Below are 25,532 nucleotides of genomic sequence, written 5' to 3'. Positions count from 1 at the left end.
TCTGTCATTTTCTTAGTTATTATCGTTTTTCCATGTTAATACATTTAGAGATCATTCATCTTGTTGATGGCTACATAATATTCCATTACGCAAATATACTATCTTTTAATTATCAATTACCTCCTACTAATATTTAAGCTTGATATTTATTGTCATTATAAAAAATACTTTTATAAATACCCACGTGTATTTCACCTATATGTACTTGCAACCCTATGGAATATAGCCCAACAGGCTTCTCTGTCCATGGGATTCTCTAGGCAAAAATACTAGAGTTCACTGCCATGCCTTCCTCCTGGGAATCTTCTGGACCCAAGGATCGAATCTGAGTCTCTAGTATCTCCTTCATTGGCAGGTGAGTTCCTTACCACTAGCACCACCTGGGAAGCCTGTCTATATCTTTAAATTCTTGGAAGTAAAAAATACAATGTCAAAGGGTCAATTCCTTCCAATTGTGGTATATACTGGAGAATTAACAAGATGAAATTTAACAGGCATATCTACAAGACTACGTAAAAAACCACAGCAAGTTGAGAAGAGCTATCACTGAAAAATATTAGATAATTCTGGATGATGCTATTCTACTAGTGTTGTGTGGCTGCTTCAGGTCCGTGTTTTAAAACTGGCAGCTGAACTTATCTCAGGAGAGTTTGGATATGTGAAGAGAAATTTGGCTTTTTACCGTGTCTGGGGACACTGCATACATTTAGCAGCAGATAACACATAGGCAAGTTTAGCACAATGAAGAATTGTTCCATGTAAAATACCTATAATGCCATCTTTAAGCCATACTGAGCAAATCCAATCAAAGTTTGTGTTAATAGAATAGTCATTAGGTATAAAGGGAAAGCCAAACTATTAACTAAAATTCATCTGTATTATTTTTCTTTTAGTTTTATGTCATGCAGTTTAATGCATGAGTTTGGTAGGGCAAATAAGTTTCTTTTTATGTACCATCTCTTACTGATTATTAACAACAGCCTAGGAAGTTACAGTGAAAAGACTCAGAAACCATGTCTGGGCTTGGAATATTTTAATCAGTTACTAATTCCAGTCAGTTGGTAAGACAGAGGGGTGACATTACTTTTGCCAAGCATTTGTCTTTACCAACTGGCCTAACTGTTCTCTGAAGGCAAGGGTGACTAGATTCAGAATTGTCTTAAGATGCTGTGCATCATAAGACATCAAAATGCCTTAATTTTGTCAAAATGTCTCTTAAAGCATTTCCAGCTTTAAGCATTAAAAATGGAGCATAATTATTTTCAGGGCCCTTATCAGCTGAATTGTGTACTCTCAAATTTGAAAGTTGAAGCCCTAACACCCAATACTTCAGGATGTGATTGCGTTTGGAGATAGGACCTTTAAAGAGGTGATTAAGTTAAAATTAGGCCTTTAGGGTGAGCCCTAATCCAATCTGACTGGTGTCCTATTACAAGAGGAAATTTGGAGGCACAGGAGACAGCAGGGGTGCAAACACTAAGGAAAGGCTATGTAAGGACACACTGAGAAGGCAGCCTTATGTAAGCCAAGGAAGAAGTACTTAAGAGAAAACAAGTCTGCCAATATCTTGATCTTGGCCTTCCAGCTCTCAGAATTATGAGAAAATTAATTTCTATTAGTCACCCAGTCTGTGGTGTTTGTGACGGAACCCTGTTAAATGAATACAATTCCTTATTAATATTTCATTATGCGTATTTAACTATAAAATTTCAATTTGATGAAATAAATGGATAATTCAGTTTGAGTTATCATTATGCTTGGGACCACTTATATATACTGGGGTGAAAGATATGAGAAGAATAACACATACTGTGTTTAAGGCTCAATCTATCAAAGGCTCAATCTAAGGCAAAGAAACATCAACTTCTCATGTATTTCACTGTCATTGTCTTCCTCCTGACTTGAAATTTCCAATTAAAGTTAACTATTTGGACAACAGAAAAGAAATACAGAAAGAAACCTTTAAATGTAGTCAACAGTAAATATCTTTACTTCTTGGCTTTACCTGCACTGGAACAGAGACATGAATGAACTTATTAGATTAGTTAATTGCTGGTCTGGAAAGTTCACAAAGAGCCGGAAGGTGAGCTCTAGGAAGAAGCACGTACAGATAGACAAGTGGTGGATGTGTACATAAGAAAAACAAAAAGGTTGAAGATTTTTTTAAAAAATAAGAAAGCAAAGCAGCTATAAATTTTCATTAACTGAGAAACCAAATGAAGCCCCAAGCCTGCAGAAAAGAAGAGAAATCTTAATTGAACTCTGTGTCTAGTCTTTGAAAGCATGAGACCCAAGAGAGGCAAAGAAGTCAACTCATTTTTTCTGATCCTTAAGAAGAGAATATGCTCCCTATACAAATTGTTGCGACTTCTCCTATGACATTTGCAAGCAGACATTGGTGCAATAATTATGCTTTTGAAGCCTATATTGTCCTGGAAATGCTGTCACATACTGGGACCAAATTGGTATTCATTTCCTCTCCTCGTTAGTACTATTCTGTGATGCTGCTTGTGGGAGTAGCTTCACAAAGCATGTCTTTGGAATCCCAGGGATATTCAGTGCTTGCTGGTTTGTCATGAGGGGCTCTAAAGACTGAAGCCACCTCCCTGAAAATGTGGCCCCTGTCTGTGGACAGCAAAGAGTTTGTGTTGACACCTCAACAGAGAGATGGAAATGCTAGATGTACAAACAAACAAACAAAAAAGTTTGCCTTTGCAAGTCTTCCTCCAAGATATGGCATATATTTGGGAGCACCACAAGACTGAGTAGACAAATAAAACATATTTAAAATTGCAGATGTTATTTCTAAATTGTTCATAAGTAACAGGAAACTTCAGGATGATATTTAACTACTCTGTAGGTAGCAGGCAATTTGCATTTGTAATATCAGCATAATGAGTTTAAGATGTGCATTGATCCCATTTCATTCTATACGGAATGCAACAAAGCATGTTAATGTGTAGCCTAAAAACATATAAATCAGGGGAAAATACAAAATGTTATAAAATGCAGAGCTGTCGTAGTAATTGTGCTTGTTTGAAACATCCCACCAAGGTATCCACAAAGTCTATGGCAATTAATAGCAAATGTAATTACAGTGAATGCAGAAATGAAGATTTTTCATTTTCAATTTTTCATGAGACACAATGGATGATTTTTTTCTTGAAAGATGCCCCACAGTAAAATCTTTTATGATTTATGGTACTTTAATTAAAAATAAGCTATTTCATAGTCATGCTAGTCTTTTAGTCTCAGAAGCAGCTGACAGACTTTATCCATGTTGTCTTTCTTTTGTATTTTAGTTGTTGCTCATTAACTGAATTTTTCAGTCATAACTCATTTAAATATTCAAAGGGTCATTTTATCCCAGTTAGGCATGTGGGAGTGTACACTTTTGAGAGAAATACATCACATTATCCCAAGTTATTCTTATTTTATGATTTTGTTTTTCTCTGTGGTTGCCAATTGTTTTAAGAAGAGTAGAATAAGTATATAAGAATCATGAGAGTGGTTGCTATAATACAAACATAACAAAATCAAGGTAAGGAGTGACAGATTATTTTCCTGTTTATAAATGGCATTGTTAAGATTCTTTGAATTACATGAGTCTTCAGGCTATAACTACATAGATAACTAGGTAGTGATTACTTATTTTAGCATCTTACTGTTGACTCTCTTGTGCTTTTTCCCCATCTCACATCCCTACACAACAATCGAAAGATGTAAAATGTAATAAGAGAACTTTTAGAAGACACTTGCTCCCTCTAATAATCAGATCATGTAAATTAAAAGCAATTATATACCACTTCACATACTTTCAGTTGGCAAAATTTGAGTCTGATAATATGGTAAGGGTGCAGGAAAATAGTCCTGCTGGTAGGAGAGTCAATTGTTACCAAAATTTTGGAAAGCAGTTTGTTGGAACCTGGATAGCTGAAGATGCCCATGGAGTCTGTTTGATAGATAGTGGTGGCTATCCAGGCAGTTCAGTGGTAAAGAACCTGCCTGCCAAGCATGAGACATGGGAAGATCCACTGGAGAAGGGAATGGCAACCCACTTCAGTATCCTTGACTGGAAATCCCAGTCAGGTCAAGTCAAAGATTGACTATAGTCAATCCCTATAGTCAAGGAGGGCTATAGTCCATAGATTCACAAGAGTTGGATGCAACTTAGCAATTCAAGAACAAGTAGAGATCTAGATATCCGCTCAGAAAAATTCTCCCAAGTGTGCAGAAAATCAATGTATTTTTGCAATAGAAGAAAAATGAAAACTACCTGCCTAGTCATCTCTTAAGAGAGGAATGAATAAATTTAGTTTTAGTTGATAAAGTAGAATGCTTATTTAGTAAGCATTAGTAAGCCTATTGGAGAAGGAAATGGCAACCCACTCCATTGTTCTTGCCTGGAGAATCCGAGGATGGGGGGAGCCTGATGAGCTGCCTTCTATGGGGTCGCACAGAGTCAGACACGACTGAAGTGACTTAGCAGCAGCAGTAGCAGTAAGCATAAGATGAATCAAGCAGAGATTAATAGTTGATATCCTTTTATGTACAAAAGAATATAAAATATAAAATGTCCTTTTATCACTCAAACTAATGATGCTTTTAAAAACATCATTAAGTTGAGTGATAAAAGGATATTTCACAGTTTGATGATGTATATGTAAATTTTAAAATATATAAATGATAATATACATATTAAAAGATAAATACTTGAAACTTACCCACACCAACATCAGAGTAGTGTTCCTTCAAGGGAAAGAGGGATAAAGAATAGAGAGTGGAGTCTTAACTGTATCTGTAGTGTTTAACTCTTGATAAAGAATGATTTGGAAGAAATAAAGGAAGATGTTAACATTTGATAAATCTGGGTTTTCCACATATGTTGTTGTTGTTAATCAGTCTCCCAGTCATGTCCAAGTCTTTACTACCCCTTGGAATGCAGCACACCAGCCTCCTTGTCCCTCACCAGCTCCTGAAGTTTGCCCAAGTTCATGTCCATTGCATCGGTGATGCCATCCAGGCATCTCATCTTCTGACGCCCTCTTCTCCTTCTGCCATCAATTTTCCCAGCATCAGGGACTTTCCAATAAGTCAGCTGTCCACATCAGATGACCAAAATACTGGAGCTTCAACATCAGTCCTTCCAACAAGTATTTAGGATTGATTTCCTTTGATTAACTGGTTTGTCCTCTTTGCTGTCCAAGGGACTTTCAGGAGCCTTCTTCAACATCACAGTTTGAAGGCATCAATTCTTTGGTGCTGTGCCTTCTTTACAGTCCAGTTCTCACAACCGTATGTGACTGGGAAGTCCATATCCTTGACTATATAGACCTTTGTTGGCAGAGTAATGTCTCAGCTTTTCAACACACTGTCTAGGTTTGTCAAAGCTTTCCTGCTGAGAAGCAATCGTCTTATGACTTCATGTCTGCAGTTACCATCCTCAGTGATTTTAGAGCCCAAGAAGAGGAAATCTGTTACTACTTCCACCTTTTCCCCTCTATTTGCCATGCAGTAATGGGGCTGGAGGCCATGATCTTAGTTTTTTAGTATTTAGTTTTAAGCTGGCTCTTTTACTCTCCTCCTTCACCCTCAAAAAGAAGCTCTTTAGTCCCTCTTCTCTTTGTGCCATTAGAGTGATTATCACCCACATATCTGAGGTTGTTGTTTTTCCCACCTATCCTGATTCCAGCTTGTTACTCATCCAGCCTGGCATTTCTCCTGATGTGCTCAAAATAAACAGGGTGACAGCAGACAGCCCTGTCTACTCCTTTCTCAACCCTGGAACCAATCAGCTTTTCCATACAGGGTACTAACTGTTGCTTCTTTATCCGCATACAGGTTTCTCAGGAGACAGTTTAAACAGTCTTGAATTTCCATTTCTTAAAGCGCTTTCCACAGTTTGTTAAGATCCACACAGTGAAAGGCTTTAGCGTAGTTGTTGATACAAAGGTAGATTTTTTTGGAAATTCCATTGCTTTCTCTATGATCCAGCGAATGTTGGCAATTTGACCTCTGGTTCCTCTGCCTTTTCTGAACTCAGCTCTGAAGCCTGGAAGTTCTTGGTTCATGTAATGCTGAAGCCTAGCAGGCAAGATTTTAAGCATGACCTTATTAGCATGAGAGATGAGTGCAGTTGTCCGATGGTTAGAACATTCTTTAGTACTACGCTTCTTGGGAATTAGGATGAGGATTGACCTTTTCCAGTCCTCTGGCCACTTCTGGGTCTTCCAGATTTGCTGAAATATTGAGTGCAACACTTTGATAGCATCATCCTTTGGGGTTTTGAATAGCTGTACTGGAATTCCATTGCATCCACTAATTTTATTAACAGCACTGCTTCCTAAGGCCCACTTTCTGTATATAGATATCCAGTATTTTATTTTCTGTGCTTTTATGTGCATTTGAAGTATTTTATGTTTAAAATTTTAAAAGTTAAATTAATATAGTATTTCTCATATTTTGTGACCATACCAATATAATTTATAAGTGAAATGCCATTGCATATGCTATTTTAGGTGTTTTATGTGTACTAACTCTTTTCGTCTGCCCACTGATTCTGTTTGATAAATACTAACATTATCTATATTTTACAGACATGGAAATGGAAACATAGCACGGGATTACAGATTTTGGACTACAGCTTGTATTCTTAACCTTGATTCTATGATCTGTCAGATTTAATAAATTCTCATTTATCATATGAAACATCATATCATATATCTTATGTATATATATATATACACACACATATTATGTAATGCTTATATTCCTCTGTCATTTGTCCTTTATTCTTTTATTTATGAATACATCTTATATTGGTATAAATTAATTAGGGATAACAGGGTAGATAATGATACTCCCCAAGGCCTCAGAACGATGAGATCTAACTTCTAATCTCATCTACATCAATGCCCTGCTGAATGATTTGAGGCAAGACCTTTCATTATTCTAAATATTGACTTCTCACTATAAAACACAATTGATCAATCTGTCTACCTCCTGCTATGAAGATAAAACAATGGAAGTTATTTGGAAACACATTGAATAACACAATTATTTAGAGTGCTATAATATAGAATGTAGGGCTTCCCGGGTGGCTCAGGGGTAAAGAATCTGCCTGCCAATGCAGGAGACACAGGAGGTATAGGTTCCATCCCTGAGTTGGAAAGATACCCTGGAGAAGAGAATGACAACCCACTCCAGTATTCTTGCCTGGAAAAATCCATGAGCCTGGTGAGCTACAGTCCATTTGGTCACAAAGAGTCAGACAGGACTGAGTGACTGAGCACACACACACACACACACACACAATATAGAATGTTGTTTATTTTGCCTTTTAATATGAAATATTAGTTATTTTTCACACAGACTCTGAGAAGAGAGTCTACATACTGTTTTGAATCACTGTGAAATATGCCTTCCTTTCCTTGAATTATGATGATCAAATAAAGAAAAATGTAAGATATTCTATTTTGGATTTTTTTTTTTTTTTGGTCAGAAATACTGCTTAGACTTTGTTTCAGACTCACAGATTTGAGCAGACTTCTAGTTTCTATCTTGTGACTTTTGCTTCACTGTGTTCAGTAGAGCCTATGATTTCTTTTTTTTTATTTTATTTTATTTTATTTTATTTTTAAACTTTACATAATTGTATTAGTTTTGCCAAATATCAAAATGAATCCGCCACAGGTATACATGTGCCTATGATTTCTGTCTTGAAAATGCCAGCTTTGGGATTCCTCTGAGCACTGTCTGGGTGGATCTCAGAAACTACAGCACACAATATCGATTTCTTTCCTGTAAATGAAGCTCAGAATTAACCAGAAGTCAATTATTGCTAGCATTAAATTGAAGTTGAAATCACTGGGAATTGCAAGGCAATTTAAAGTAAATGTGTTAGACCAGGAAATAGGAGATTTGAGTCTCACAAAGGAAATAAGGGCACCCCATGTGGTAATCATATGAATCCAGAACGGACAGTATCTTCTAAACGTAAGCCGGGATAACTAAATTGAAGTAACTGCAATACAGGGTCACCACCTGCATCTTTAGCATTCTGAAATTATTTGTTCTTTTCATTTTTAGTTCCTATTGCTGTCAGTGATTTTAAAATTTTACTTTCTTCATTTTATTCTTTTACTTCTTTGATGTTCTCTATTCTTTTGCATATCTCCTTCATCCTCAAGAACTTAAACCTACAAATTCTAGAATTCTCATTCTTTAGCTTCCATTTGGAACTTTCTAAGTTCCATGGTGCTGTTTGCTACATGCTGTGGTATGGTGCTAAGTCGCTTCAGTCATGTCCAACTATTTTCGACCCCCTATAGTCCTCCAGGTTCCTCTGTCCATGAGAATACTGGAGTGGGTTACCATGAGCTCCTCCAGGAGATCCTCCCAACCCAGGGATTGAACCTGAGTCTCCTGTGTTTCCTGCATAGCAGATGGGTTCTTTACAACTAATGCCACCTGAGAAACCCCATTTGCTACACAACCATTCTTAAATTAAGAAGCACAGCAATCTCTTTGCACTTTATAGGCTTGTAGAAACTATACCTTCTTACAATGAAGTTGGACTGCCCCTGTTTAACAGATATCATATGATAAAATAAAAATGTATGGGAGTAACTCTGATAATGCCAAAGGAAATTGTGATCTTGAGGCAATGTAACTGAAAGGAGAATCTATTACAGTAGCACCTACCAGGTAAATAGGAGCTATAAAAGGATGTGAATAAAGTTGAGCTCATTATTGAAAAAGATAATTAAGAATAGAGGTAAATCTGGAATGTGCTCACTGAGATTGTGATTAAAGCAGAAAAATCTGATTGGGTCACAGTTCAAGTGACTTTGAGAAGGGCAATTTAGACATGAAGCTCTGGGCATCAATCAGAGTTTCAAAGAGGAGACTGCCTTGCTTCCTGGATGTCATGACACCAGGAGGCAAAGTTCATCCTGGGGCTGGGAAAGAAAAACTCAAGCCCAGAGCTGGGTCTGTTAATTAAAGCCTTTTTGGCAGATGCAATTGGTGCCAAACTTGAATAATAAGACTGTGTATTTACATCTTCCCAAAAATCATGCAGTTTTCCTTCTAAGCTTCCCTAATAAAAATTGTTATGCATCCTAAAATGTATTCTAACATGTCCAAGACTCTGAATTATTTTGTGGGTATTTATTTCTTAGTGATATCCAAATAAAAGCTCTGAACTGTGGACCTGACCCTGCATGTTTTTTAATCCAGAGATACTCCAAACTGACGGCCAGAGTTACCTAGGGAGGTGGACAAATGGAAGGATAAATAGATGCATGGATAAATAGGCAGATTTCTGGATCTCTCCTCAGATTTACCATATTGGCAGCCATAAGAATTGAGTCCTGGAATCAATATATGTAAAAGCTTTCCAAATGATTCTGACAAGTGTCTGTATTGGAGCATCATGTAGCATTGTCATGGAGATAGTGAGAGAAGCATGTTACCTATAAACAAAAAGAAACAGGTAGACCAGAGATTTCTAGGAGCTCAATCTCTGGAGAAATGACCACCTCTTAGTCCGGTAGTGGCAGCAGTAAATTCCCAGGAGAGGCTCCCATGGAAATCAACCCGGAGGAGTCTTTTGCAGGAAGTTCCTCTAACAGTGCTGGGTTCCATCCTTTGGCAGGTAAATGAACTGAAGAGAAGCAAGGACCCAGAGAGTTAAAGTGCTTCATTTTCACTAAACAGCTATTATAGACTATCACTGAAGGACAATGTTTTGGGGTCCACTAATACCGGGGTGGGTAGGAATTAGAAGATTGGCCCAGTAAATGCATAGTAGGGCTCTGCCCATGGATCACAGCCTTGACAAAAGGTGACCATGGTAAGAGTGTACCTCTAAGTACAACCAGGAAGTGACCCTTCTCAATATGGGAGGAGGCGTCCAGCCCTGAGGCAACGCTTATACACCTGAAGACAGGTTATAGCTGTGACTCACCCTTCCTCCTCTGTGGCAGTCCCACATCACTCTGATAGGCATTGTTTTCACTGCTTCTGGCATCATGGATAAACCATCTTTTCTGTTTGCCTGATATGTGCTTATATCTAGTCTTGCTATACCTCTAGTCTGCTCTGTTCCCCTCAAATGTATCTTCACAATATAAATAATTTATTGAATATAATGTGACATCATCACTTCTTCATGCACCACATGGTCTCTCCTCACTTAAAGATGGAGTTGTGCAAAGTCAGTTATCTAAACTCTTAAGCTCAAGTGTTGACAAAGACAGTCAAACAAGAGTGGTTGTTTTATTTTCCTGAACAATGCAGTAACATGCTAGCCAATATGTTGTAACAGAAAGAATACATCCTTTCTAAGGACCAGAGACTCTTCCTCAGGTTAAATTCTCTTAAAGTTTTTTTTTTTTTTTTAAGTTTAAATTTATCCTTTGTGCAGAGCTTAACTGTTTACATTTAAATTCCTCCTGTTGCTTTCTAATTGTGTATAGACTTCTCTGGACCTTAAATTCTATTTAATTAGAATTAAATAGGATAAGAATGTAAAATATTTCACATGTAAGCATCACTCAGTAGGTAAATACCCTTTCTTATTTACCTACACTTAAATATATTTTTTTTCTCCTAAATATCCTACTACCTAAATATCTTTTCTTCTTCTACCTACATGTATAGACTTAAGGAAAAATTTATTTTATTTTCCCCTTTGATGAGTTCTCAAATTTCACAGTGTTCTGAGATAGAACTAGAGGTAAATAACGAAGGATTCATGAACACCTAGAGGGTCTATAGTGTCAATAGTTGTAGGTATGTACATGCTTTGGGTAGAGATTCATAGGTCTCTTCAGATTCTAAAGTGATTTGTGACCTACATACCCACTTAAAATGTTGGGAATTACAGTTTTGTTGGCCTTATAAATTGTACTAATTCTCCCCTAACTTGAAAATCATCTGTTAGCCTCCATGATTCCATCTTAAAGTTTCTGAGAGCATATTTTATCAAGGCATATTTCACAGAGTAGGTGTGGGATCAAATGAAAAAATGCACATAAAATATTTTCTTAAGCTGTAAAACTCTATATAAATGAAAAGTGTTAATATTAGCAGCAATCTGTACTGTATTGTTGCCTTCGTAGCTGTGGGATATCTCTTCCTGATTTGTTATGATAAAAATTATCATAATGATTACAACATTAATCACAATTACACTGCAATTTTATCACAGTGCTCACAGCTGAGCAAGTTAATTGAAAGCTTAAAAAATACCTAATGTGGCTATTTTTAATTTTTCCTGGGCATCACTTCCTATGAATATAGAAATCACAACTTTTTCTTATGCTTGAAGAAATCTTTGATGACCTCTAATTTAACCTCTTTGCTTTTGGATGAACAAATTAGGCCTTGTGTCTCTTGATTGCTATGAGAAAGTGACTTGCCATACTTATGACTTGTAGACACATGGCTAGTCTATTGAAAGCTAAGACAAGAGACTATATTTAGGCTGTTCCTTGCACTCTTTGACTCATTAAAATAATTACAAATCTGAATGATCTTCCCAATTTTTTAAGGGAATAATATTTAAAGAAAGTTCTATTTTAAGTATTCTTGTCACCTCTTCTTAATATCTTCTGCTCCTGTTAGGTTCACACCGTTTCTGTCCTTTATTGTGGCCATCTTTGCGTGAAATGTTCCCATGTGGTGGTGGCTTAGTCGCTAAGTCGTGTCTTACTCTTTGTGACCCCATGGGCTGTAGCCTGCCAGTCTCCTCTGTCCATGGGATTCTCCAGGCAAGAATACTGGAGTGGGTTGCCATTTTCTGCTCCAGGGGATCTTCCCGACCCAGGGATCCAACCCAGGTCTCCTGCATTGCTGGCAGACTCTACTGACTGAACTATAAGGGAAGATGAATGTTCCCATGGTAGCTCTAATTTTCTTGAAGAGATTTCTAGTCTTTCCTTTTCTATTGTTTTCCTGTATTTCTTTGCATTATCACTTAGAAAGGCTTTCTTATCTCTCCTTTCTATTCTTTTGAACTCTGCATTCAGATGGGTATATCTTTCCTTTTCTCCCTTGCCTTTTGCTTCTCTGTTTAAAGTATTCATTATGGTAGATAAGGAAGAAAGTAATATTTTTAAGAAATGAAAATAATTAATCTTCCATGGAGTATCTCCCCCTAAAATATATTTTAATTGGAATGACCTAGAAATCTGCCTCAGTTACACAATGTTTTCCTAGGTAGCAACTCATAGCTCAAACACTAGTGTTCTAGTCAACATGCTTTGGTAATAAAAGACCCCTTTGTTATTGTTGTTTAGTCGCTAAGTCATGTCTGACTCTTTTGTGACCCCATGGACTGCAGCCTGCCAGGGTCCTGTCCATGGGATTTCCCAGGCAAAAATATGAAGTGGGTTGCCATTTCCTTCTCCAGGGGATCTTCCTGACCCGATGATCAAACTGATGTCTCCTGCATTGGCAGGCAGGCTCTTTACCACTGAACCACCAGGGAAGCCCAAAGGCCCCCTGTAGGCAGGCTGAAGTAGAAAGCTGTATAGAAAAATAAAGAAGCAAGTCTTAGCCAGTCCCTATGGGAGACAACCTTTGAGAACTTGAGGACCTTGGGGCCAGGACTTCTCTTTGAATGTCTAAAAGGGCAGAGTAAAGGGACAAAGTAAGTGATTAAATAGTTAATCCCACTAGGGGATTATAAGTAAACAGAAAATATGGGAGACTCCTGTAAATTAATGAGCACTCAAGAAAATAGGTTCACTTAACCACAAAACCAAGCAGACTTGCTTAGTAACAAAACTGCAATAGGAGCATGAGACATGCACCTGAAAGAATAAATAATGGTGGTATGAGACCCACATCTTGCCCAGTGAACTGAATAATGTAATGACCCCTAAGATATGCTCCCTGCATACATGTGCTGTGCTGGGCTGTGCTTAGTTGCTAAGTCATGTCTGACTCTGCGACCCCATGAATTATAGACCTCAGGTTGCTCTGTCCCTGAGGATTCTCCAGGTAAGAATGCTGGAGAGGGTTGCCATGCTCTCCTCCAGGGGGTTGTCCCAACCTAGGGATCAAACCCAGGTCTCCCACATTGCAGATAGATTCATTTCTGGCTGAGTTACCAGGGAAGCCCCCTGCAAACATGAAAAAACACTAGTGGTGGTGGTTTAGTCACTAAGTCGTGTCCGACTCTTGCGACCTCATGGACTGTATCCCACCAGGCTCCTCTGTCCATGGGATTCTCCAAGCAAGAATACTGGAGTGGGTTGCCATTTCCTTCTCCAGGGGATCTTTCTGACCCAGGAATTGAATCCAGGTCTCCTGCATTGCAGGTAGATTCTTTACCAACTGAGCTATGAGGGAAGTCACGCACCCCCACCCACCCCAAAAAAAAGAAAAACAACAACAGTAATTTGTGGAAAAGTGACATTTTAAAGTGGAAGACCCTCGCTGCCTTGAGACCTGAAATAATTTTTCCTTAGTGCCATGATAATCCTGTCTTGACCATCTAGGGATAACAAAACTCCCCTGTCTGACATAGAGGGGGAGCTGATGATGGAAGCATGATGTCTACTGAAGAAATAAGGAAGAAGGTGGTGTTTCCCCTCCCCACTTTTCCTTTCATTATAAAACTGTAGCTCAATTAGTTCTCAGGGCACAGAACTCCCTCAGCCCCCAACTTGTAAGCCTCACAAGTGTCCTATTCTAATAAATCACTATCTATCATTTTGCCTTGTGCTGACTTCTTTCTGCACTGAGACATGAAGAAACACAGCTCACTGGAGCCGCCTGAAATGCCACTTAGTGGCTTCATGTCTGTTCTGTTCTTCAAGCCAAAAGAAGAGAACAGTTTGCTCCTCATCATTGTGCACGTGGTCAAATCTGACATTAAATGAATTTTCATTTCATGTACCCTAGACTTTTGTATTACACCTTCTCTTTATTCATCTTAGAGAGACAGAATCTGATCATTGAGCAGTTGATGGATTAGCCTGTAGGCTACAGGATCAATTCTGATCTTTCCAGACTTAGAGGTAAAGTTTTATTTCAGTCAGCCAATTCCACTTCTCTAATAAAACTAACACAGTGTTTAGTTAACAGAAAAGAAAGGGGTTGACTCTAATAAAAACTTAAATTTAAACACCAAAATGAAAGAAAGTTCTGAAATTTCTACAGATTTTTTTCTTTTTTCAGAATTATGTGTTGGGGCATGTATTTTGATGCAGGATCCAGCCATGGGAAAGTTTTTTTTAAATAAATGTGGTGTGGCACTAGTGATAAAGAACACACCTGCCGATGCAGGAGACAAAAGAGACACAGATTCAATCCCTGGGTCATGAAGATCCTCTGAAGGAAGGCATGGAAACCCATTCCATTCTTCTTGCCTGGAGAATTCTGTGGACAGAGAAGCCTGGTGGGCTACAGTCCATAGAGTCACAAAGGGTCAGACGCGACCAAAGTGACTTAGTATGCAGGCATGGTTCTGTATGGGTGCGTACTCAGTAAGTCACTCCAGTATAATCCAGGATATATGATTGCTATATTTCCAGAATCAGGAAAATATAGAAGTTTCTTTTTCCTTGTGGAAAAGCAACTGGGAAATTCTAATTGAATATTAGAGAGTCTGGTACTTTTTTTTCTGGTTTAATATAAAACCACATGAATTGATTGATATAAACCACTCCCATGAAGATTATTTCAGGTTACCTTCTAATTTTTGGCATCACTTTCCTCCCCTAATGCTGCTCTTATATTTCAATGGCTACAAAGTACGCAGGGATTTTGGGGCTATTAGCCACAAAATATTTTCTAAGAAGTTGCATGCCCTTTTGTGTTTGATCAGATTTATACTGATGCCATTTTTATCAATTCAGATGACTTCTTCAGAAATGCCATCAATTAATATATATTTTTGAGCCATTACCATATTCATACATATGTATTCTAAAATATGACCAAAATAATCCTGCAACTAGTTAACATTATCTACATATAGAAAAACCGTTATAATCCAGTACATACCATTATCCTTTCTGCAAGTTTTTAAAGTAATGGTTATAGTACTTCATATCTCTATTACAATCTTAAAGCTCCACAGTTCATTCTCCCCTTTTCCTTCCTCTCTGCTTGGAGAGTGAAACGTAAAAGAGATAAAAACAAATCTAAAAAGTAATTAGCAAAAGAGATATCTTAATGTGTGGGTTATATTAGTGCTAAAAAGAATAGATAACAGTATTTCATTTAATAGCTGAGACTGATGTCTAAGAAGCTAAGGTCAAGAATTCCTTTTTCTTAATGCAAGGCTGGAGAGAAAATGAATTATTTCAAGGAGGTGGTTGAGGTTTTTAAGAGAGCAAGAAGAAAACTATTTGGCTACTGAATCTAGAATGGATTTCCAGAAAATATTTTTAAGATTTCCAAGATAGGACAGGGAAGGATTGGATATTTGATTTATTGGTGAAACAGGGTAAGAATAGAATTTTAAATATACCAAGTATACTATGGAAAAAAATGTGAAATTTGGTTCAAAAGGTGTAGTAAGTAACAGGTACAGAGTCAAAGAAGAGTCTTAAATTCCAGTTGGGAAAACATGATAAAATGTCAGTATCTACTGAAATGTATCATTTCTACAAATATTTGTTGAATATCTAAAAAGGACAAGCATTATAGCAGACACAAAAAGGAATACAAAAATATGTGAGGAATACAAAAAAATCAAATGGAGACATTTTCATCAATTTGCCATTAATTGAAAAGGAGGTGCAAAATTTGGGGAAAATGATTGACTATCGAAATGCATGAAATAAACACAAGAGCTATGGAAATTCAGAAACAAAATTGCAAAACGGAAAATGAAAGACTGTTTATGAAGTAGATAACATTGGACTCCTGTATGCACAAATAGTATGAGAGAACATTCTAGGAAACACACATGGAGACAGTCATATTTATCTGTATCTAGTACCATCAGTTAGTATGTATTATAGTGAGAAATAAGTAAATTACGAGGTTACCTTATTTACCATTTTATCATTTATTTCTGATACATAATATGGGCTCAAAAAATGTTGAATGTTGTCAAAATGGGTAGTAAGACTAAAGGAGATGAAGTCATTTGACCAATAGTTATTAAAGAAAGAATGAAAACAAAAGTTAAATAAATGCCTTTTAATGTGCTATTTTTTTTTTTTTTAAGATATAGGGTAGGGAAAAGCACTTACTTTTTTTTTTTTAAAGCTAATTTTTAAAGCCTCTTGCTTCTGAAGGATGACACAAAGCATACCAATGGGGAAAAATATCTTTATCTTTTTTATTTCAGAGCGTCATGGGGAACAGAGAAAGCACACAATAGAATGTCTGCTGCTGCTGCCGCTGCTGCTAAGTCGCTTCAGTCGTGTCCGACTCTGTGACCTCATAGACGGTAGCCCACCAGGCTCCCCAGTCCCTGGGATTCTCCAGGCAAGAACACTGGAGTGGGTTGCCATTTCCTTCTCCAATGCATGAAAGTGAGAAGTGAATCTAGTTTCTGCTTATTTTTCTTGGCTATTTAAGTTTAAGATCCAGAGAAGATGCACCTCTGCTTAGAAAATCCCACAAATGAATCCTTGGAGATAAAAGGTAGAATTACTAGGAAGAGAGTTTGAGAAAGAAAGAATCAGATCATATTTTGAGCTGGTACTGGATGAAAAAAAAAAAAAAAATGCTGCCAAATAGCAGCATGGTTTTGGATTGTTTTAACTGTGTATGTTCTTGGACTATGAACTTCCCTGACCACAATTTTCAAGTTTTCTACACATAATAATTGGATTGGATGAGTGGATTTGGTGAAATCTAGAAAAAGGTGTTGTGTACCACACCTGAGTCAGAGAGAAGATAGTGAATAAATTAAGTTTGGGTAAGACAAGACTGAAATAAGGAAGTGAAGAGAAGTAGTAACTCAAGGCCAGAGGTAATTATGAGGACATAAACCCATGGGAGTTCCCTGGTGGCTCAGAGGTTAAAGCATCTGCCTGGAATGCAGGAGACCTGGGTTCGATCCCTGGGTTGGGAAGATCCCCTGGAGAAAGAAATGGCAACCCACTCCAGTACTCTTGCCTGGAGAAACCCATGGAGGGAGGAACCTGGTAGGCTACAGTCCATGGGGTCGCAAAGAATCGGACACAACTGAGTGACTTCACTTTCACTAAACCCATGGGAATTCACAAAAATCATGAAATTGTGGGTTAGTTAGCTTGTGCAATTCCATTCAAATTTCAAAGGAGAGTGTGGGCTTGGTTCCATATACTTATCTCTTTTAACACTGTGATCATGTGCCAAAAGCAGAGGTATAACTCCTATGTCTCTTGAGTCTCAGTTTTACATTCTTTCTATTATGTGAACAGAGAAAAGTGGAGCAAAAGAATCCAGAATCATTCTGGATTTGGGAAACCAAGGTTGCTAGGTAAACAGCAGTGTCCTATCTTTAAGGTGACTTGGCCCAATGAATGGCGACATCCCGTCCTTCACCAAAGGAAAAAGAGCAAGGGGAGCATCTATCTCCCCACAGGCAATAAGGGGTGCATTGTTTTTCTGGAGAATTTAAAAGTAACAATAAAAAATAAATAAATAAAAGTAACAATGAAATTGACTTAAAGTCAGCCCAGTCTTGTTGTTCTCATGCACCAGTGAATCTAACCAATGTCCATGATAAAATTCTTCCCGCTGCATCTAAGCTTTTAATCTCTCTCATCTTTGGTGTACCAGTGAATTTATCCATTTGGGAAAGGCATGTACACATATCCCCACTTCACTTTCTGCCACTTTGGTTTTTAGGAAAGACCTACATCAGAACCTGTTTTCCTTAACAGAATGAAATCCGAACAGGATTTTTGCTTTTATGCAAACAACAACATTATCACTGAGCATTTACTTTGCAGTGGGCCTGTTTTAGGAGAAGGCAATGGCACCCAACTCTAGCACTCTTGCCTGGAAAATCCCATGGATGGAGGAGCCTGGTAGGCTGCAGTCCATGGGGTCACTAAGAGTCGGGCACGACTGAGCGACTGTACTTTGACTTTTCACTTTCATGCATTGGAGAAGGAAATGGCAACCCACTCCAGTATTCTTGCCTGGAGAATCCCAGGGACAGAGGAGCCTAGTGGGCTGCCGTCTATGGGGTCACACAGAGTTGGGCACGACTGAAGTGACTTAGCAGTAGCAGCAGCAGGGCCTGTTTTAGAAGCCATGAGCAACCAGAGCCGGCAGGAGTGGCTCCACCAAGCTCTTTCCCCAGGAACTACATTCAGCATCCACATCAAGCTACCATAGCTTTGAACTGTGTCTGTGAGCATCTTGCTTTATTTATCTCGATTTATATTGTGCATCTGTTAGCAAGATGTGTCCTAGGTTAATTGCCGTTTTGCTTTATGCTATTTTGGCTCAAGAAAAGTTTCACAGTAATACTCTTTCAGATAGTGAAGAAAAACTGCCATCTACTTTCCTGTCTGCAAGACTAAACCCAAGTTATGGAATAAAAGCTACATGAAGCTGATGACTGTGATCAGAGTCTGGTAAAGCATCTCACTCCCGGGCACTAATATCTCATAGTGGTGAACTCCTTGCCAAGTATTTCAGTTGCTCTTCTGAGTTGGACTGCATCTATTTGCCTAAACACCAATCTTTTCTATTCTATATCCTACCATTCTAGATTCTGTCCATCTCATATTCAAATTTCCCTCCTAATCTGAATTAGACAAATAAAATCACGTTAGTCAAAATATAAGCTCTCTGTGAATAGGAATAGTGTATGCTTTGCTTTTCTCTTTTTGAAAATTTTGTAAAAATTACATACAGTGAAACACACTAATCTTTTATGTGTAGTATGATGTTTTGAGTGTCTCTCAAATCTTTTTTCCAGTTTTTTTTTAAAGTCTTTATTGAATTTGTTACCATATCATTTCTGATTTTTATGTTTTGGTTTTCTGGCCATAAGGGATGTGATATCTTAGCTCCCTGACCAGGAATCAAACCTACATCTCCTACACTGGAAGATGAAGTCATAACTACTGGGCCACCAGAAAAGTTTCTCCCGTTGCTTTTTATTGGGTAATTTATTTTTTCAACAATGGGCATGAGGGATTATTTATGTATTCTGGATACTTATATTTTGTGACCACACCTTTTCCAGGTTCACAAATTGAAGCCGCTTTGGCAGCCTAAATTCTGTCCTTCAATCATCAGAGCAGTGAGAACTCCACTTTCTCTTTGAATTATAGAAGCCTTGTATCCACAACTGACTAAGACATCTTCTTGGGGGTAAAGAGCATATAAACCTGGACCTCTTACTTTCTTTCAAGGCTCAAATCTTCTCCAGTTTCTGCACTTTCATCCACTCTCCTGTGGTTTTAAATAGCTTCAAACTTTTCTTTTTCTTCAGAATTTATGATTGTTATCTGTAGAAAGATTAGTCAATATATACTAATTTACCATTAACTGGAACAGGAATAGGTTCCTGCTTTTTTCCCTGTTTTATTCCCAGATACTTTAATAATTATTTTTGTATTGGGGGGATTAAATAAATAACAATAAAGGAAAAATGCAATGTTTTGAAAAGCAGAGGGCAATAATCTGAATCGTGTCCCATCAAATTTCATATGTTCAAGTCTTAACTTCCAATGTGACTATATGTGGACACAGGACCTGAAAGGAAATTACTAAGGTTAAATGAGGCCATAAAAGTGGGGTCCCGATTCAGTATGACTAGTGTCCTTACAAGAAGAGATGTTAGAGAGCTTCCTGTCTCTCTGTGCATCCGAGGAAACAGTGAGAAATCAGGCAGTTATCTGCAAGACGGGAAGGGAGTTCTCACCAAGAACTGAATCGGCCACCACCTTGACCTTAGCCTTCTCAGTCTCCAAAACTGTGAGAAATAAATATCTGTTCTTTAAGCTAATTAGTTAGTGGTATTTTGTTATGGAAGCAGAGAAGAGTTTTTTTTTTTTTCCCATCAAGCACACAGACAGAGTAAAGCCTAGATTAAACTATTTTGTTATATACCCAAACCAACTCACAGCATACTACCTACCATGTAATTTAGAGTGTGTAATTTAGTGTAATTCTTTACTCCCTGCATTAGTTGCATTTATATAACAGATTCCTCCATGCCTTAGAAGTTTAAAACAAGAAGCATTTCTCATCTCCCAGTTTCTATGGGTGAGGAATGCAGGCATAGTTTAGGGGAGTGCCTCTGGGTTAAGGTCTCATGAAGTGCAGTCCAGTCCGTATGTCAGCTGAAACTGTAGTCTCATCTGAAGTCTTCAATGGGGGGAATTTGCATTTAAGCTCAGTTACAACATAATTAATGGCTGAATTTCAGTTCCTTGCAGGATGCTGGACTGAGGGCCTTACTTCCTCACTGTTGGCCAGATCCTTTTTCAGTTCCTTACCATGTGGGCCTCTCCATATCTGACTGTCCTCAGACAGAGCAAATTGGAGAGAGCAAGAGCGAGACCAGGATGGGAGGCAGATACTTTTGTAAAATAACCTTCAAAGAGCTGTTCCATCACGTCTGCTGCATTATCTTTGTTAGAAGTGAGTCAGTGAGTTCTGGCCAAGTGGAGGGATTAGATAGGAGCAAATATATAGGAGGTAAAGTTTATTAGAAGTCATCTTAGAAGCTGTCTACAGCATTTCCCTTACAGGCAAAATGAAGAATCATTAAAAATTTAAATATAAAAAATTAAATAGGCTTCCTGTCTTATTTGAGTCACTGCTATACTCTAAGGGAAAGAAAGATAAAAATAACACATCTCCTGTCTTCCTGGAGCTGGTGGTCTGCTTCAAGAGGTAGGACTGGGTAAACCTGATCAATGCTGTAAAAACTGTAGGAGTTGGAACAAGGAGAACTTTTTCAAGATGTAAAAAACGGTGCTTTCATAAAGTAGATAAAGCCGGGCTGTGTGTTAAAGAGACAGGACCAACCCAAGAGAGAAACCACCTTCCAGTCTGAGGCTGAAAACCTTGCAGGAGCTGCAGGCATTTGAATGACAAAGCCTGGGATCTGCCCTGGGGGGAGTAGCCAGGAATCAGGCAGAATTGAGGAGTCAGAAACCTGTAAGGTGAAGGGCTTGTTAGGCCATATTAAGGACTTTGAACTTTATTCAGTAAGTGGAGTGGAAACACTGAAGCACATGACCAGATATACAGTGTGAAGAACAGCCTAACCCAAATTCCATGTGTACTGCTGTGCCAATTATCAGGCCAACAAGGCGAGGAATACTGGTGATTTAGTCGCTAAGTCATGTCTGACTCTTGCAATCCCATGGACTGTACCCTGCCAGGCTCCTCTGTCCATGGGATTTTCCAGGCAAGAATACTGGAGTGGGTTGCCATTTCCGTCTCCAGGGCATCTTCCTGACCCAGGGATCGAACCTAGGTCTCCTGCACTGCAGGCAGATTCTTTACCAACTGAGCTACCAGGGAATACCTAGAGGAATAGTTCTCATCTCCAGCTATACACCCTCCAAAACTCCCGTCAGAATGACTAAGTCATAACCAGGTGGAAAGCTCTTTGTGAGTTCCTTTACTTCAAATCAAATCACACATCTCAGTGACATTGGACCATATTTCAATGACATGTAATTTCTCACAAGCACCACCTTTTGTTAAGTAACCTGAAGAATATAATTTAAATTCATTTCCAGAGAAGAATGAAAGGAAATAGTGGCATTTCTGCATAATGTTAACCACGATGCAGCTCAACCCATAGCTCTGTTATTTGCTTGCTAAATTCAATGAATCTCTAAATACTTTAATTACTTCCCCCACTGCCTTTTTCCCTCCATGGTACAAACTCTATGCCATTCATTTGTTAAAGCCTCCTTTGAAATTCATTTCTCATTTTCCCCCAAAGACTCATAGGCTTTTTATACAGAAGAGAAAAGAAGCAGTGAGGCATATAGTCCGTGATACTTAAAACTGGATGAGTCACCCCCAAGGAATGTCTGGGGTATGTTGTAGAAATCAGCTATGTGCCACAGTCCACAGTCTGGTGAAAAATCCAAACAACCCAAATTTTACTGAAATCCGTAATTTATACTTGCCTAACCTCCTTCTCTTCATGCTGAACCCAAGGGGCTTACCAATACTTACTAAATTTGCATTGTCATCAAAGGGCAATAACACGGTCCTTACAGTATTGTGTGACTCCTGATCATATGGTGCTCAACTGAGCAATGACGATTTAAACAGTTTACATGTGTTGGGGCCCCATGCACAGTGAGCCTCACTCCAATATTCCTCAGAAAAATGCAAAATGACTGGGTCAAAACAACAGGAAATGAGGTCCATGTCACTCATATGCATAGAGATTATATGTCTCCCACCAAAGAAACAAAACTTTCTGCAAGACATTTTAACTTCAGAATCAAGTAGGAAAGCTGAGGTTAACTTCAAAACAATTCTTTTGTTCTAGATTACCATATTTTATGAATTTCTCTACAAAAAGATACTTTTTTTTTCTTCTTAATTTATAAGTGGTCCAGTATGAAGTTCAGATATCAGAACAAAAAAGATTCATTTTATTACCTACATCTTCTTAGCTGGGATCACGTAGAGTTTAAAATTATTGTTTAATTATGACTAAGGAAAAGCAAACTTTTGGAAAGATTAAAGGATCTGGCATGGCCCTTCAGAGAAGTTAATTGCCAAGGAAACTTAGCAAGTATAATTTAGGCAAACTTGAATGATGACAGAGTAGAAACTGGCACAGAATCAGGTGACAACACAAAATTAAAGAGGCTAGGCTCTAGTCCACTGCAGCTTATATATTTAGGTTTAGAAACATTTCTAAGATGTACAAAACTCCAGCATTTTGCCATCAGATATAAGTTAATATAGGAATTGCCTGAGTTCTAAAATTACAAACCTGAGAATAATTAAGAAACTATAACTTAGTAAGAACACCTATAAAATATTAAGATATTTTGGAAAGCTATTGACACCGAAAACTCATGTGGCCATTTTGTAGCAGAAAAATGGATGTATGTATGGAAAAAGGAACAGCCAGTGAAAGCCAATTTCTACTGGTAGGTCATTTTCAGTTTATTGTTGGATATTTTCCTATCAAGACTTTTCACATGGAAATTAATGGGTTTCAGGCTTTAGATTTTTACCTTATGAGTACGTGATTGCTACCTCAAATATAGGAATAGAATACAGATGGCTGGTAGAAATGTAATGTTAACTCCATCCTAAACTAAACTTTAGATTATAATATTCTTTTGTGTGAAGGAACAGAAACAAGGACCAACGTGATAAGGGTTTTCTCCTGTCCATTTCAGTATTAGGGAACGAAAAAAGGTAAAGTTGGCTCTACACATATAAATAGTAAAGGTGTGGTAAGACAGAGCTAAGCAGCATGTCCCTCCATTCCATGATTAACTCTTAATGCCTTCATAAAAGGAAGCAACAATAAGCATATTCTCCCAAGTCACTGATCTTCGGACTTTGGAGTTTCCATTTTCACATTCCTCTTTTCCCCTCCACCTGTAAGTTCTCTTTAGCCCCGCACGTGCTCAGTCATTAAGTTAAGGTTTACCAACTGTGCTAAAAATACCCCTACTAATTACAGGTACCCTGCCACTTCATTTAAACTTTCTTACTTTGTGCATGAATTTGGATTTGAATAGTAGTCTCTAGTTTCAGTTCCTTGTTTACCACTTTATTTTTCTGCCCACTCCTGGCCTAAATAAGGGGTGCTTAGTTCTTTGAAGGTGGAAGTGCTAAAATTTCTGCATTTTTTCATTCAGATAAGACTATACTTCAGATAATGTAAGAGGATCTCTATTACTCCTGACTGTTCCTCTCTGGGGAATCTCCTTTGCATCCAGTCTACACCATATTTCAAAGATGATAGACTTCACCAGCATGTTCCTGTATCTCTTTCCTTCCTATTACTCATGCTTATTACATGAAAACGGGCTCACTTCAGCCTCAGCTAATATCTCTACAAGCTTCTCCATTATTTTATGTCACTGTCTCTCACATTGTCCAACACCTTTTTTCTCATATCGTCTGCAAACTTGTTTCTCTGAAGGAGTAGTTAGTGACATCTATATTTCTCTACATTCCACCCTGTCTTCTCCCCACTGGAATCTTCTATCCTCTGGGCTGACTCACTCCTCTCCTTCTGCTTAGTTCCTGAAGTGTCAAGTACCTGGTCCCTGGCTTCTTGTTCCTTTAGTTCATTTCTTTACAGAACATGAGCATATTTGCATTTGATTAGATTGGGCCTAGCACTGAATTTCTCTCAGAGCACTTAAATTATTTCCTTTTCTCTTTCTTTTTTTCTCTTTCTTTATCTTCCTTTCTTTCTCTGCCTTTCTTTCATTTTCTTTTTCTCTTCTTGTTTCTTTTTACCTCCCTCCCTTCTCTCCTTTTTTCTCTTCCTCACTCTTTTCCTCTCTTCCCTTTTTCTTCTCTCTCTTTTTCCTTCCTCGCTTCCTTCTTTTTGTCTTTCCTTCCACCTTTGTCTCTCTGTAGGTATGAAATAAAGTCTGATTACTTGATTCTGTCAACCAAGACATCCATTATGTTTCTCCCACTTCTTCCCAACTTCATCCCATAATCTCATGTGACATCTTTCTCAGGTTTTACAAGAAATTTAAGCACAATCAAAGTAAATTTTCTTCAGGATCAGAAGGAATTAGGAGTGAAGAATCATATTGTACAATTTGTAGTGTTCTTCCAACTCCTCAGTGTTTACTCTTTTTCACTCAATTTCTCTGCTCCTTAATCCTTCATCTAAGGATTCCTTGTTTGCTTCCAATCCCGCAAGTCAGAGTGATATCTTTCTTCATCTTAAGCCTAGGAATGGGCTCCTGGAGACTAGGTCATTACTAAAGTGGACTTACTATTGTTAACCAGATTTCTGTGAGAAAATTAGACATTCCTAAAAAATACTCCAAACAGTGGAGATACAAAAATGAAAAGTAGATCTTGGACCCCAAGTCCCTAGACTCTTTCCCTTTAGGTAAACATTGAACTAGGCATCTTTCTAGGAGTATTCCATGGCTATTTAAATATGAATGTGTACATGTCCTTTCAAAAACACAAATTGTAGCACAGTGATTGACTATTCAGCTCAGAGTTTTGTTGTTGTTATTGTCATAAAGTTTCACAGTGTCTCTCTTTTTCTCTCTTTTCCTCACTCTTTTCCTCTCTTCCCTTTTTCTTTTCTCTTTCCCTTTTTCCTTCCTCTCTTCCTTCATTTCATCCTTCAGCAAGAGCAGCTATTTTGGAAGAGTTCATCAAGTTGCAGTGTTAAATTTGTTTGGCACCAGGGAACAACATACTTATTTCACTTCAGCTCAGTTCAGTTCAGTCGCTCAGTCGTGTCCGACTCTTTGTGACCCCATGAATCACAGCACGCCAGGCTTCCCTGTCCATCACCAACTCCTGGAGTTCACTCAAATTCACGTCCATTGAGTTGGTGATGCCATCCAGCCATCTCATCCTCTGTCATCCCCTTCTTCTCCTGCCCCCAATCCCTCCCA

The 25,532-nt window shown here is 38.1% G+C and overlaps 1 pseudogene; it reads right to left on the bottom strand.

Moving 5' to 3' along the window:
- LOC104997839 overlaps positions 1–25,532 on the bottom strand; it is a 159,993-nt pseudogene that overhangs the window by 97,132 nt on the left and 37,329 nt on the right.

Source organism: Bison bison, unplaced genomic scaffold, assembly GCF_000754665.1.
Source record: "Bison bison bison isolate TAMUID 2011002044 unplaced genomic scaffold, Bison_UMD1.0 scf7180017864314, whole genome shotgun sequence".
Lineage (NCBI taxonomy): Eukaryota > Metazoa > Chordata > Mammalia > Artiodactyla > Bovidae > Bison > Bison bison.
This window is presented reverse-complemented; position numbering and strand designations above follow the sequence as displayed.